The following is a 12,112-nucleotide window of genomic DNA, read 5'->3' on the forward strand; positions in this document are numbered from 1 at the left end:
TGATTTGCACCATCCTCATCCTCATAAAACAGCGAATTTGGTATTAGTAGCCTCTAAGGAGATGCAGTGTTTTTCGACCCTCAGACTGCAGATGAGAGCGCAAGTGAACAAGAGGCCTGCACAGTCCCCCTTCGAAGAAGCACCAGACGGAAGAGAGCGCCACCTCGCTGCCATCTCTGTGATCATGAGATCAGGGGGATGTGGGGAAAATAGAAACGAACATACGCACGACCTACCTGTGAAGCGCTCACGTGTCTGCCTGTCATGAGCGTTGGACAGGAAAAAGAAAAAGCAAGATGGCGTCTGTGATATTTATCAGAAACGGTCATGTGATCTCGCGAGATTCACGAGGGTTAATGTAATATAAAACAGGTCGCTTAGAGGTGTAGGGAGAGAGCTTTGACTGTTCAGACGCTAAACAGGTGACGTTACAAGACAGACGGTTACTCAGTGCATTGGGACGAGTAAAGGAGGTTACAGTTCTACAACTATGCTAATTTGGATATTTGTTTAAGGTTTACTTGTAGGGAAAATAGCCTCATGCTAGGTTCAGAGAGATCTTAGATAATTGAGGAAAGTGTCTAGTAGGCGACCAAATTCTCTTCTGAAAACACGTTTCGAAATCTAGTGGATGATGCCCTTTATCTTTCTTGCAAACTTTTTCCCACAAAAGAGATGTTGCAAGCCTCTGCTCGATTGTTGTTTTCTATGGCGACTGCTCGTCTGAGCAACAATCTACAGACACCTCTCGTCAAACTTTCACAAAAAATACTCGTTAACTACAACCACTATAAATAATTTCCGACCCTTTCTAACTGTATCTAAATATAAATGTGGATTCCATCAAGTAAGCTTTTAGAATGTCCGTTTGTGGAACTCTATTTCGCTAGCCTGTTTTCCATCTGTCTACCATATGATTGCTTTCAAGTCCAATGTAAACAAGTGTTTGATGAGCCGTCCCCTTTAATAATCAAATTATACCAAATTTGTACTACTAACGATTACTACACTGTTAATCTGATCACTACCGTACACTCCTTAACCTTTATCCTCGAGTGGCTTCAGGTATTGATAAAATGGTGAGCCCCTCGTAATATATATATATATATATATATATATATATATATATATATATATATATATATATGTGTGTGTGTGTGTGTGTGTGTGTGCGTGTGTGTGTGCGTTTCTGTGTAAGGTTAATATGAGAAAATTTTAGCAGTGTGCTCGATTATAATGAAAATTAAAAAAGGAGAGTAATATTTATTTTTTATGTATTACAGAAGATGAGAACAATATAGGTACCCTTGGTTTTAAATCATAAGCAGGGAACTCATAATAAGACTTATATACTGGACTCTCACTAGCCTCTGTTTATGTCTGTCTCCCGGTAAATCGCAGCCCGCACGTCTGACTTTTTAACAATATTTCGACCATCTGTTTTATTTTAACCTTTTGTAATTCTGCTAATATTAGTGTCGTAGGTTAATAAAGAATTTTTTCTTTTATCTGTGGATTTAAGTTGATATAATGCATTCAGTAAATTGTTTTTTTTTTCAATTTGAGTATTTTTAATTTTAATTCTCCGATGCCAAAAGTGGTAAAAAGGCGATCGAGGGTAATTATGACATCAACTTAAGTTCTAAGAAATTATCAAATGATGTTCGAGATCATAGTTTATTTATCTCTATCTACTCGCCGTTGTTCGCAATGTTTTTAGTTGCAATTTGTGTTTTTAAATCTTACGTTTGCTAATTTTATTATATTCCAACGGAAGTAACTCTGCATTAACGATTGGAGAATTACGTCCCCTTTTCTAAGCTGGCGTTAATATTAAAATACTTCCAACCTGGCTTAAGTATTATCGAATTACATATTGTTTTTAACAACATATTGCAAGAATACACAAGAGAAACTAACTGTAGATTCGCAGTGCAAGGTATTTATTATCAAATAAGACTGAACGGAGGGCTCAGAATCTGTCGAATGTTCTCGTTATTCCTGTGTAGATTACTGCGTTGTAGCATTTTGGTCTGAGAGATAAAATGTAAATCTTCCGATACAGTAGACGTTGTATAACATATATAAGACGTTTTAAGCTTATTTACAAACATAACAATTATATGTGGGCGAGTGAACTCGTAAACTACATTAGTGTTATAGATTAGAGAACGTGTGGGAATGAGGTTAGTATGTTTACATACAAATTTCAATGTCTTGTGCTTTCTTTAATAGCAAATAATGGTTCTAATATGTGGGGGATCATTTACAAAGTGAATTAACGTATTTTCGTTTACAATATATTTAAGAACAATAAAAATCTAACACATTACTTATTATGATATATTTAGCCAGTTGACATTACAATCCAAGTACCCCTGAAGCTAGCCTAACATTTTTCCTTCTCATCGACATGACTTACATGTCTTCACAAAATCCCTAACATTTTCCCTCTCCACACTTTCCTAAAAAAGAGAATTTTTAGTTCAATAAAGCAGTAGCCTTGAGTAAATAATACAGATTAAAACTAGATTTGTCGAATTTTTCATCCACACAATATCTCCCTCTCTCTCTTTCTCATATGTATATATATATATATATATATATATATATAATATTATGCGAATAATGGAAATAGTATTCCAACAAAATAGAGAAATAAAAAGGAACATACCAAGTTATATGTTCATCAACGTTTCGTCTTTATTTCGAGACTTCCTCTGGATGAATGAGATTAAGAAAACAAAACACGAAAGAACGCACTTGCAATCGACAATATAATGGAGATGTTGACCTTCTATGTAGAAATTACATAATTCGTGCTGGGATCTGATATATCGGCAGGAAGAAGGTACTGGCCAATGCATACATGGAATACTTTGAGGAAATGACATTAGGATCAACACCACTAAAGCCAACAATGTAGTTGGGATATGTAGATGACACATTCATACTCTGGACCCATCAGGAAGATGATCAAACGTAACTAGACAATGGAACTCGATCCGGCCAACTATACAATTCACGATAGAAAAAGAAAATAACAATAAATCATCATTCCTAGATGTACTGATAATTCGCACAGGTCAAGGGTGTATGTCATCTGTATACTGAAAGCCAACTTTAACTGGACAGTATCTAAACTACAACTCCCATCATCCATATAATTTAAAGAAAGGAATCGTCCGTTGCCTACAACACCGAGCAAAAGTAATATGTAGTAACATCAGTGCATATCAAGAGGGGATGGACAGTTTAAGAGAAACCCTCCATCGAAACAACTATCTAGAGAGCATGATATCAGCTCCAAGAAATCTGGAACAAACACAAAAGGACACGATTCAGAAACTCACCACAGTTTTTATACCATATATGAAGGGCTTGTCTGAAAAAACTTCAACGAATATGTAATCCACATGACATCAAGACAGTATTCAGGAGTGATTCAAATCTCTGGAAACAGCTTGTGAGAGACAAGCCTCCTACAGAAAATCATGACTAAGAACTGTGTATATGAAATCCCATGTAAAAGTGGAAAACTATACAGAGGTGAAACGTGTCTTCCGTTGAAAGTACGCTTAGAAGAACATCGAAAAGCCATAGTACGAGGAGAGACTGAAAAGTCAGATATAACTGACCATATCTGGGAAGAAAAGGGAAACCATCTACCATTATGGGACGAAGTAAAAAATATAGACAGGGATGAACGGTGGAAAGTAAGACGACTGAAAGAAGCAGCGCATATGCTGGGGAATAACCAACTGCTAAGTAGACCTAGTATAGAATTCAATACGATATGGGAACCATTAATTATAAACAATAGATAATATATACAAGTAATAAGTAAAAACATTAATATATACAAGTAATAAGATAGATATACATTAATATATAGTAATAATTAGTAATAAATAGTGATATTTACAACTAGAAATAAACGTAGGTTTAAGGCCCTAAAATTCGTACTAGAATTGTCCGCAAGGACCCGTGGCGCAGTGGTTAGAGTACTGGGAAAAATCAATTGTAAAAGAGATATTCTCCTGAAGGTTGAAGGTTCAATCTTCAGTGTGGCCGACCAAAAATACATTTGCGAATTAGTTAGACAGAACAAGAGCACGCTAAATAGTAAATAAAGGGTTTCGCTCAAATTTCCATCCAAATCCGGAGTTCGACAAGATACACCCGAAGAAGGCCCAAGGTTATATCGACCGAAACGTTTTGAAAATCACTTTAAAGATGAGAACAGTAATCCGATGAACAAAACACCAGTACAAATATTTGAAAATTGTTCATGTGCAAGGTGTGACGCTGTTCTATTTCAGAAACGGAAAAAGACACGTGAAATTCAAATTGGGGTGTGCGTTGTTAAAGAGGGTTTGTTTTAATAACATCATATAGTGATTATTGTTGTTTTAAAAGATATGAACGCAGTTAATATTTTTTCTGGCAAAATTATATATGTTAAACTTAAAATATAGGTGTGTAACAGAAATGAAATGTGTTTTTGTTATGTAATTTATTGATTGAGATTATATGTATTAATTGTTACAGGGGGTGTTTCAATGGTGCGAGAAGGTTAACCTGTGTCTACAATTCTACAAGTAAATTATGTTCTTTTAATAAAAGTTTACTTATTAATGGTGCCATATTATAGAAACCTCTACGTTGTTAAAAGAACATAACTTGGTTTGTTCTTTTTGCATTTCTCTCTCTCTCTCTCTCTCTCTCTCTCTCTCTCTCTCTCTCTCTATATATATATATATATATATATATATATCCCTGAACTCAATATAATGTTAAAGACCGTATATAATCTTATATATCATACTATATATAACAAGCTTCTCCTTATTTATTTAGAATTCAATAAAGCTTCCCCCAACATTCTTTAATTCTTCTTAATCTCTTTCGTCCCTAATGAACCTTACGCTAGACGCCACATCTTCCCCGTGCTACCTTGCACCATCTCTACTCTTCTGATGCGAAGCATTAGGCTTCGAAATGCCCTGGCATAAAGAGTCCCTTTTATCCCCCAAATTTTGCCTGTATTCCATTATTAAATAAATGATCCATTCTATATCTACCTATATATAGTTTTGTGTCTTCATTTCATTCTCTTGTTGTCCTATTGTATAAGCTCCAATAATTATTGCTGAGCTTCGCATTATCTGGATAAGTCTCCTTTGTGGAATTTAACTTTCTTTTTTCCTAAGTATCCTCGTTTTCAATTTACAAAGTTTTAGTTATGGTCTTCTATTTCATCCTTATATAGTTAAATTCTTTTTTATAATGGAAGTCTTTTGAAAAATCGCTTATGCAAATGCTAAGTCTATTTCTCTTTAATAATTTTAGTTAGGGCTTTTTTTTTCTTTTTTTTTTGTAATTAAACATTTTTAGAAGTCGGATTATGTAGCTGCTAAATCTGCCATGGTTAAATTAAGATTTTTTCCTGAAATGTAAACTGCATTCTTCATTTTTAATTTTACATTTTTTTTTCAAAGCTTTCTCCCAAAACTCTGGCCTTGGTAGAGGGAAACTGAAACTTGCTGCTATGGTTTCAAATGATCTGAAATAACAGCAAGGGAAGACTTGATTCCAAATTTTTCTCATATGTGATATCTCCTCTAGGGTACGATTGTGAATATCTCCAGTATCAAATAATCCTTATACACTGTGAAATTTTCTTTATCTGTAAAAACCAAAGAAGGGAAATATAACAAAATAAATACTTGGAATCATGTCTTCCCTTGCTGTTATTTCAGATCATTTGAAATCATAGCAACAAGTTTTATTAGCTCCATCCATCAATTCCAGTAGTTTTAGGGAAATATAAGATATTTTGTAATTTATATGTAAAACTAGGAAAACAAATGACTATGATTATAACATTTTATAGCTGTAAAAAAATCACCAAAATAGGCTCTGGATAATGGATCTCATCGTAAAGGTAAAAATCACATTGCACACAAACCAATTCCGATCATTACTTTTCCAACGAACCTAATAGTCGTTGAGATTTTGAACATAAAATTGCTAAAAAGGTTATATATACACCCCGTGCCAGAATTATATGCAAATCGATATTTTTGTTCTAATTCCGATAGTTTTCAATGTGAAATTTAGTACGTTATATGACAACACTAACACAAGCGCGGATCTTAAATTTTAAAGCTAATCTGCACAGTAATAAACAATTGGCAGCCATGTTGGTGATTTGCATTTTTTAGCGTGCAAACCAAATCATCGAAACATTGATTATTCTAGGTATTTGTAAATTTAGAACAACAATAATAAAGAACAAACAACTTCAATATGGTTTCATAGTACAATCAATATCTTATACAAGAATAAAAAAGCATTGGAAAAAAGTATAGCCCTATAGCTTTTTACAACCGTAATGATGGCACGGAATGAAGATTGGAGAAAAGCTATAGGGCTATACTTTGGATGCAATTCTATTTCCATGTGCCTAGCCATTCATAGCTATCTTGTTTGTATACTTTTTGGCATACCATCCCTATATCCTTTTGCATTTCCAATGCTTTTTTTATTCTTGTTAATTAGTATTTTTACTTACAGTCTTATTTTTAAACTTACATTCATGATAGTATTGTCTTTTTTAGGAGGCGGCTCATTGCCGCCTCCATTAGTAGCAGGTCGCTTCCTGCTGGGTTTTAGGTCTTTGGGTTTGGGGCCTTAGGAGTTGCCTCTTGGTCCTCCATCGGTTCTATATTACATAGAGAGTGCTACCGCCTCTCTGATAAAACAGTTAGAGTATTATAAAGTTCTAAAATGTTCATGGCTTCACTATTAAATTTTTCTTGGTTCATTCTTTGGCGTTTTGGCAAAGATTTGGCAGTTTTTGATATTTATATTTATAATAGTTTGTGCATGAGGCAGCTTTTTTCCCCTTGGGATCCCTGTTATACCGTGCTTTTGAGTCAGCACGTGAGGCAGCCTTCTTTTTTCTGGTTCTTTGTTATAAAGAGCACGTGAGGCAGCTTTTTTCTCCTCAGAATCCCTGTTATACCGTGCTTTTGAGTCAGCACGTGAGGCAGCCTTCTTTTTTTCTGGTTCTTTGTTATAAAGAGCACGTGAGGCAGTTTTTCCCCCTCGGGATCCCTGTTATACCGTGCTTTTGAGTCAACACGTGAGGCAGCCTTCTTTGCCTCAGGATTTGCATGATACTTAATTTTTGTTATTTCAGCATTTTTTCTGATAGTATTCTTTTTGCTCAGATAATACCTTGACTTTGTTTTTTTCATAGTCTATATTTCTCTGAGCTTTTTTACTACGTGCTGACTTTGGCATTTTTTATTAAATATAAATATATAACACTTATGTGTATCTTACTATAATATCACTTATCTTATAGCAAGACAACTCTCGTAGAATTGAGATACTGCCCCGTCACCAATAGTTAAAGTGTGGAACGGTATATACACCAATATGTAGTTGTTATCTTTATATGAAGTCCTAATCAGTGACAGTGTGAGGTTACTTGGTTAATTTATTGTAGTTTATTTTAGAAAACTTACTTGTTTTTATTAGTAGATTGTGTATAGTAGCCACAATATCTAGTTATTTTTGTGGCTAGGGCTTGGATTTTGATTCTTTTTGGTCAGCTTCCAGTGAGTTCTTAGAAGATGACTTTCTTGCAGTTTCTTTTGCGGTTAATTTAACTTATTTCCTTTGGCGTTTGGTGAGTTCTTAGAAGAACTGGTCTGATCTACTTTTCTTAGCGAGCGAAGAGATTCAGCTGCATTTAACAATGGTCGCTATAGTGTATTTTTGCGCATGCGTGAGAATTTCAAGTTTCCTCCTTATTTTTCAATAGTTTGACAGTAGTCATGTGTCTTTCTGCCAAGAGCGACATACGTCAGTGTTAGCCGTGATCGTCTAGAGGTTAGGACCCCACGTTGTGGCCGTGCTAACCTAGGTTCGAATCCTGGTCACAGCATTGACATTTTGTACATATTTTACAGTCCAAAATCTGAAGAATTATTTGTTTTTATAACATAGTTTTTTGACGTCGTACTTGCTGATAGGTTACTCTTATAACAATTTTGATCAACTGAGATAAAGATTTCGTAGTTTCATTAACGCTGGTGGGTTACTGTTTAAAGAAAAAACCTTAACGTTCACCTCAAATATTCAGCGTCCAAGAAATATAGGCCACTGGCAAACTGGAACGTCTGTGAGCATCCGGTGTATTATTTGGAGCTGTCCCTTTTGAGAGAAGTTCCGTGTTCGAAGTGGTCTGTCTACATTGGGTATATAGTGTTTAAAACTTGTTATTACACGTAATCTTATTTAATTATGGAGTTAGCTAAAAAGCGATGGGTCACTGCACTTCTCCGTGTAAAGAGCAGTCGATTGATGCTTGAACTGTTGTCAGAAACCGTTCGTACACCGAGATACATCGTCTCAAAAGAAAGAAGAAAGCAGAAGAAGAAAGAAGAAAGAAGAACAATTGGCCATTTTTGTACCCTTTTTTTTTCTCTCTTTTGACATTTTAACCGACGTTCTGACACTCGCTGGATTCGTAAGACGCTTCTCTGTAAGAATATGTGCTTTTTGAAACTTATAAGTTGATTTTACTTGAGATTTGGATAGTTTTGTTTTGTAGGCGTATATAGGCGTGTACGGAACATCCCTATATAGAGAGTGCTACCGCCTCTCTGATAATTGCCATTTTTATTGACAAGGGCAAAAAGCCTTTGGTCCATTGAAAATGCCAAACTTTCGATTTCATCTGATGAAATGAATTTGGCAGCAATAAGAATAGCATTCCAGAGGTCATCCTTGGAGTTGTACTGCCTTCCTCCGGAGTAAATATTTTGTTTCAAGATGCTCCACAGATTTTTGATGGGATTTAAATCTGGAGAACAGGCTGGCCATCGCATTATTTTCTCATGTCTGGCAAAAACTCTCTCTAAATATTCAGTGGCTATTTTTGCAGAATGAGACGGTGCATTATCATGCATGAATACCATCTTTTTCCAGAATGCCAAATTCTTCTTCTTGTGCCAAGGTTCCAAGTATTCCTTAATGAAGTCAATGTAGAGTTTGGCAGAAATTTTCACTCCATCTGCGACTGAATGGTCCTACCAGCTCAGTGGCAATGATTGCTGCCGAGAACATTAAACCACCACATCCTTGTTGACGCCTGATCCTTTGGGGCTGTAGACCCTCATTATGGTACCATCCTCCCCTCCACCCATCGGGTCCATTAACGGTCGCTCGACACTCATCAGTGAACAAAACAGTTTGAAAATTCATCTTCATCTTCTTGCCCACTCCATCCTCTTTTTCTTGTGGATATCCTTCAATTGAGGGCGGACCTCTGGCTTTCTAAATTTTGCAATCGTCCTCAGGACACGGCAACGAAAATTTGGGCAAAATTTTGGGGCACTTCAGTAACGCCAGCTTTTTAAAAAACTTGTTTGCTAGTCTCAAGTGCGTTACGGCGAACTTCTCTCTTAATCTTGATCATTGTTCAACGTGGCATATGATATCTTACGAAATTTCCCTTTGTCAGAACGTCCGTTGCAAAGGGGAGAGCTAGTACAATATTTTCTGATTGTACGATGATTACGGTGACATTCTTTGGCAATTTCTAAGGTGGAAATCTTATTATGGAGACTTTGAACAACTAAAGACTTCTCAGCTTGACTTAAAGCACTTTTGGGTCCCATATTGCATATAAAGTTGGCACGCTGAAAAAAAAACTGCATGTCACCAAAATGGCTGCCGTTCGCTCGCTATTACGCAGATCGGCTTAATATTTTATATCTGCGCATGTGTTTGTGTTGCCGTATGACGTGCGAAGTTTCACGAATTTTCATCGAAGACTAGCGGAGTTAGAACAGAAATATCGATTTGCATATAATTATTGGACGGGGTGTATATATATATATATATATATATATATATATATATATATATTCATAGCCAAATTGAAATGCTCATATCATTGGTTCTATGGGACGATACGGCATGCAAGCTTTTTAAGATTATAATACTATCATATGGTTAACATTTTATGACAATTGATAAAAAAAACCTATATTTTGAAACCAATAAAATATGCCAAAATATGCCTACATTTGTATATATAGTGTCCTGCAAGCCAGCTTACGTTTTGCTGCTTCGGTTGTCTCTCTTGTTGCTTGCCGGACCGCTAATAATGTATATATATATATATATATATATATATATATATATATATATTATATATTTATTTATATATTTTATATATATATATATATATATTATATATTTATTTATATATTTTATATATATATATATATATTATATATTTATTTATATATTTTATATATATATATTTATATATGTATATATTTATGTATATATATATTTATATATGTATATATTTATATATATATTTATATATATATTTATATATATTTATATACGTGTATATTTATATATATATTTGTATATATATTTATATATATTTATATATATAAATATATATACAAATATATATATAAACATACACGTATATAAATATATATAAATATATATATATATATATATAAATATATATAATATACACATAACACCTAGTATAGAAGGGAAGATTATTAGGAGGGCCAATACTTGCCACTCATTGAACTCACCATGTCCATTATGCTTATCAGAAAAACTTGAGATAACTAGGTTTAAAGACAGAGAAAAATTATTAAATATTAAAAAAGAAACTGCTATATCCTGAAAACATTTCAGAATACACGCACTTTAAGAACTCTAAATTAGTAGACTAGAACAATAATGAGTACAACTAACCCCCATCAAATAACCCCTTCCCCCACAAAGAGGATAAGTGAGGTCGCAACTATGATCATACCGGTATGGGTTACGTAAGTCGCTTAATATTCTACTTCATCGAGCAGTTATGGTATTACTAACCGAAACAAGTACCTGTATTAAGGTATATTTGTGACCAAACGAGTAATAGATTGTTTTTGAGTGAACCTCGTAATAATGCATGCATATCGATATTTTTGGGTGTGTGCATGTATGGATATAGGATCTTTGTATACTCGGGTAGGAAAAGCAATTTATATAAAAAAAAAAATGAAGAAATATATAGATGAAAGAAAGTAAGGAATGAAGGGTGAATGAAAGAAAAAGGAAATTAGGGTGAATAAACAAAGATGAAGGTAAGTACTACAATATATAAGCTTATATACTCGGTTTGTATAACCTAAATACTCTGATTTCTGTCATGTGTCATTATATATTATTATTGTATCGTGATACATCTTATGTATATCTGCCTTACCATCGAAAGAGTGTTTGCTTAATATGAGGATAGGCCTATGAACTTCATGCTGAATTCAATATAAACTTTTACGTAGTGTAAATTTTTACGAAAAAACCTATAACTTAGGAACATGTAACAAGCGGGTGGGGCTATGAAATATAACTATGCGTGTAGAGTTTGATTGAAAAAGGGAATTTATATGGTAAATGTATTCATGTCTGTCTCTACTTTAGATGTATCATTTGGTGGCAAGGTACAGGTATATATGTATATGTATATATTTGTGTGAGTATGTATGTATAAGTGTATTTTAGGTATGCAGGTATGTTTGTATATTTTTATATATATGTGTATCTATATATATGTGTGTATGTTTGGATATGGATGTATTTCTGTGTGTATTGTATGTAGATGTATGTATATGCATATATATTTTCTGAAGTATTAGAATAGGCTGCCTCGTATATGATTGTTGTAACAATATAGACTGCAAGAATGTATGAATGTCCGAATGTTGTTTATATATATGTTATATGTGTATGTATATGTGTGCATGTAAATATATGTATATATGTGTGTATATATATGTATGTATGTGTGTATGTGTGTGTGTTTATATATATATATATGTATGTATGTGTGTATGTATATATATATGTACACCCGTCTGGAGTGTGATAGCATACTATTGAATGTATGAAGGGGTTACCACGCTACAGAAGTAAAGAAAAACGCTATTATTCGTCTCTGTATGTCTGTAATGTGTGTGTGTGTATATATGCGCGGGTCTGGCAAAATCTAGACATTTATAAGTATATT

The sequence above is a fragment of the Euprymna scolopes genome, chromosome 23 (assembly GCF_053919585.1).
Source record: "Euprymna scolopes isolate OS-2025 chromosome 23, ASM5391958v1, whole genome shotgun sequence".
NCBI classification, from domain to species: Eukaryota; Metazoa; Mollusca; class Cephalopoda; order Sepiida; family Sepiolidae; genus Euprymna; species Euprymna scolopes.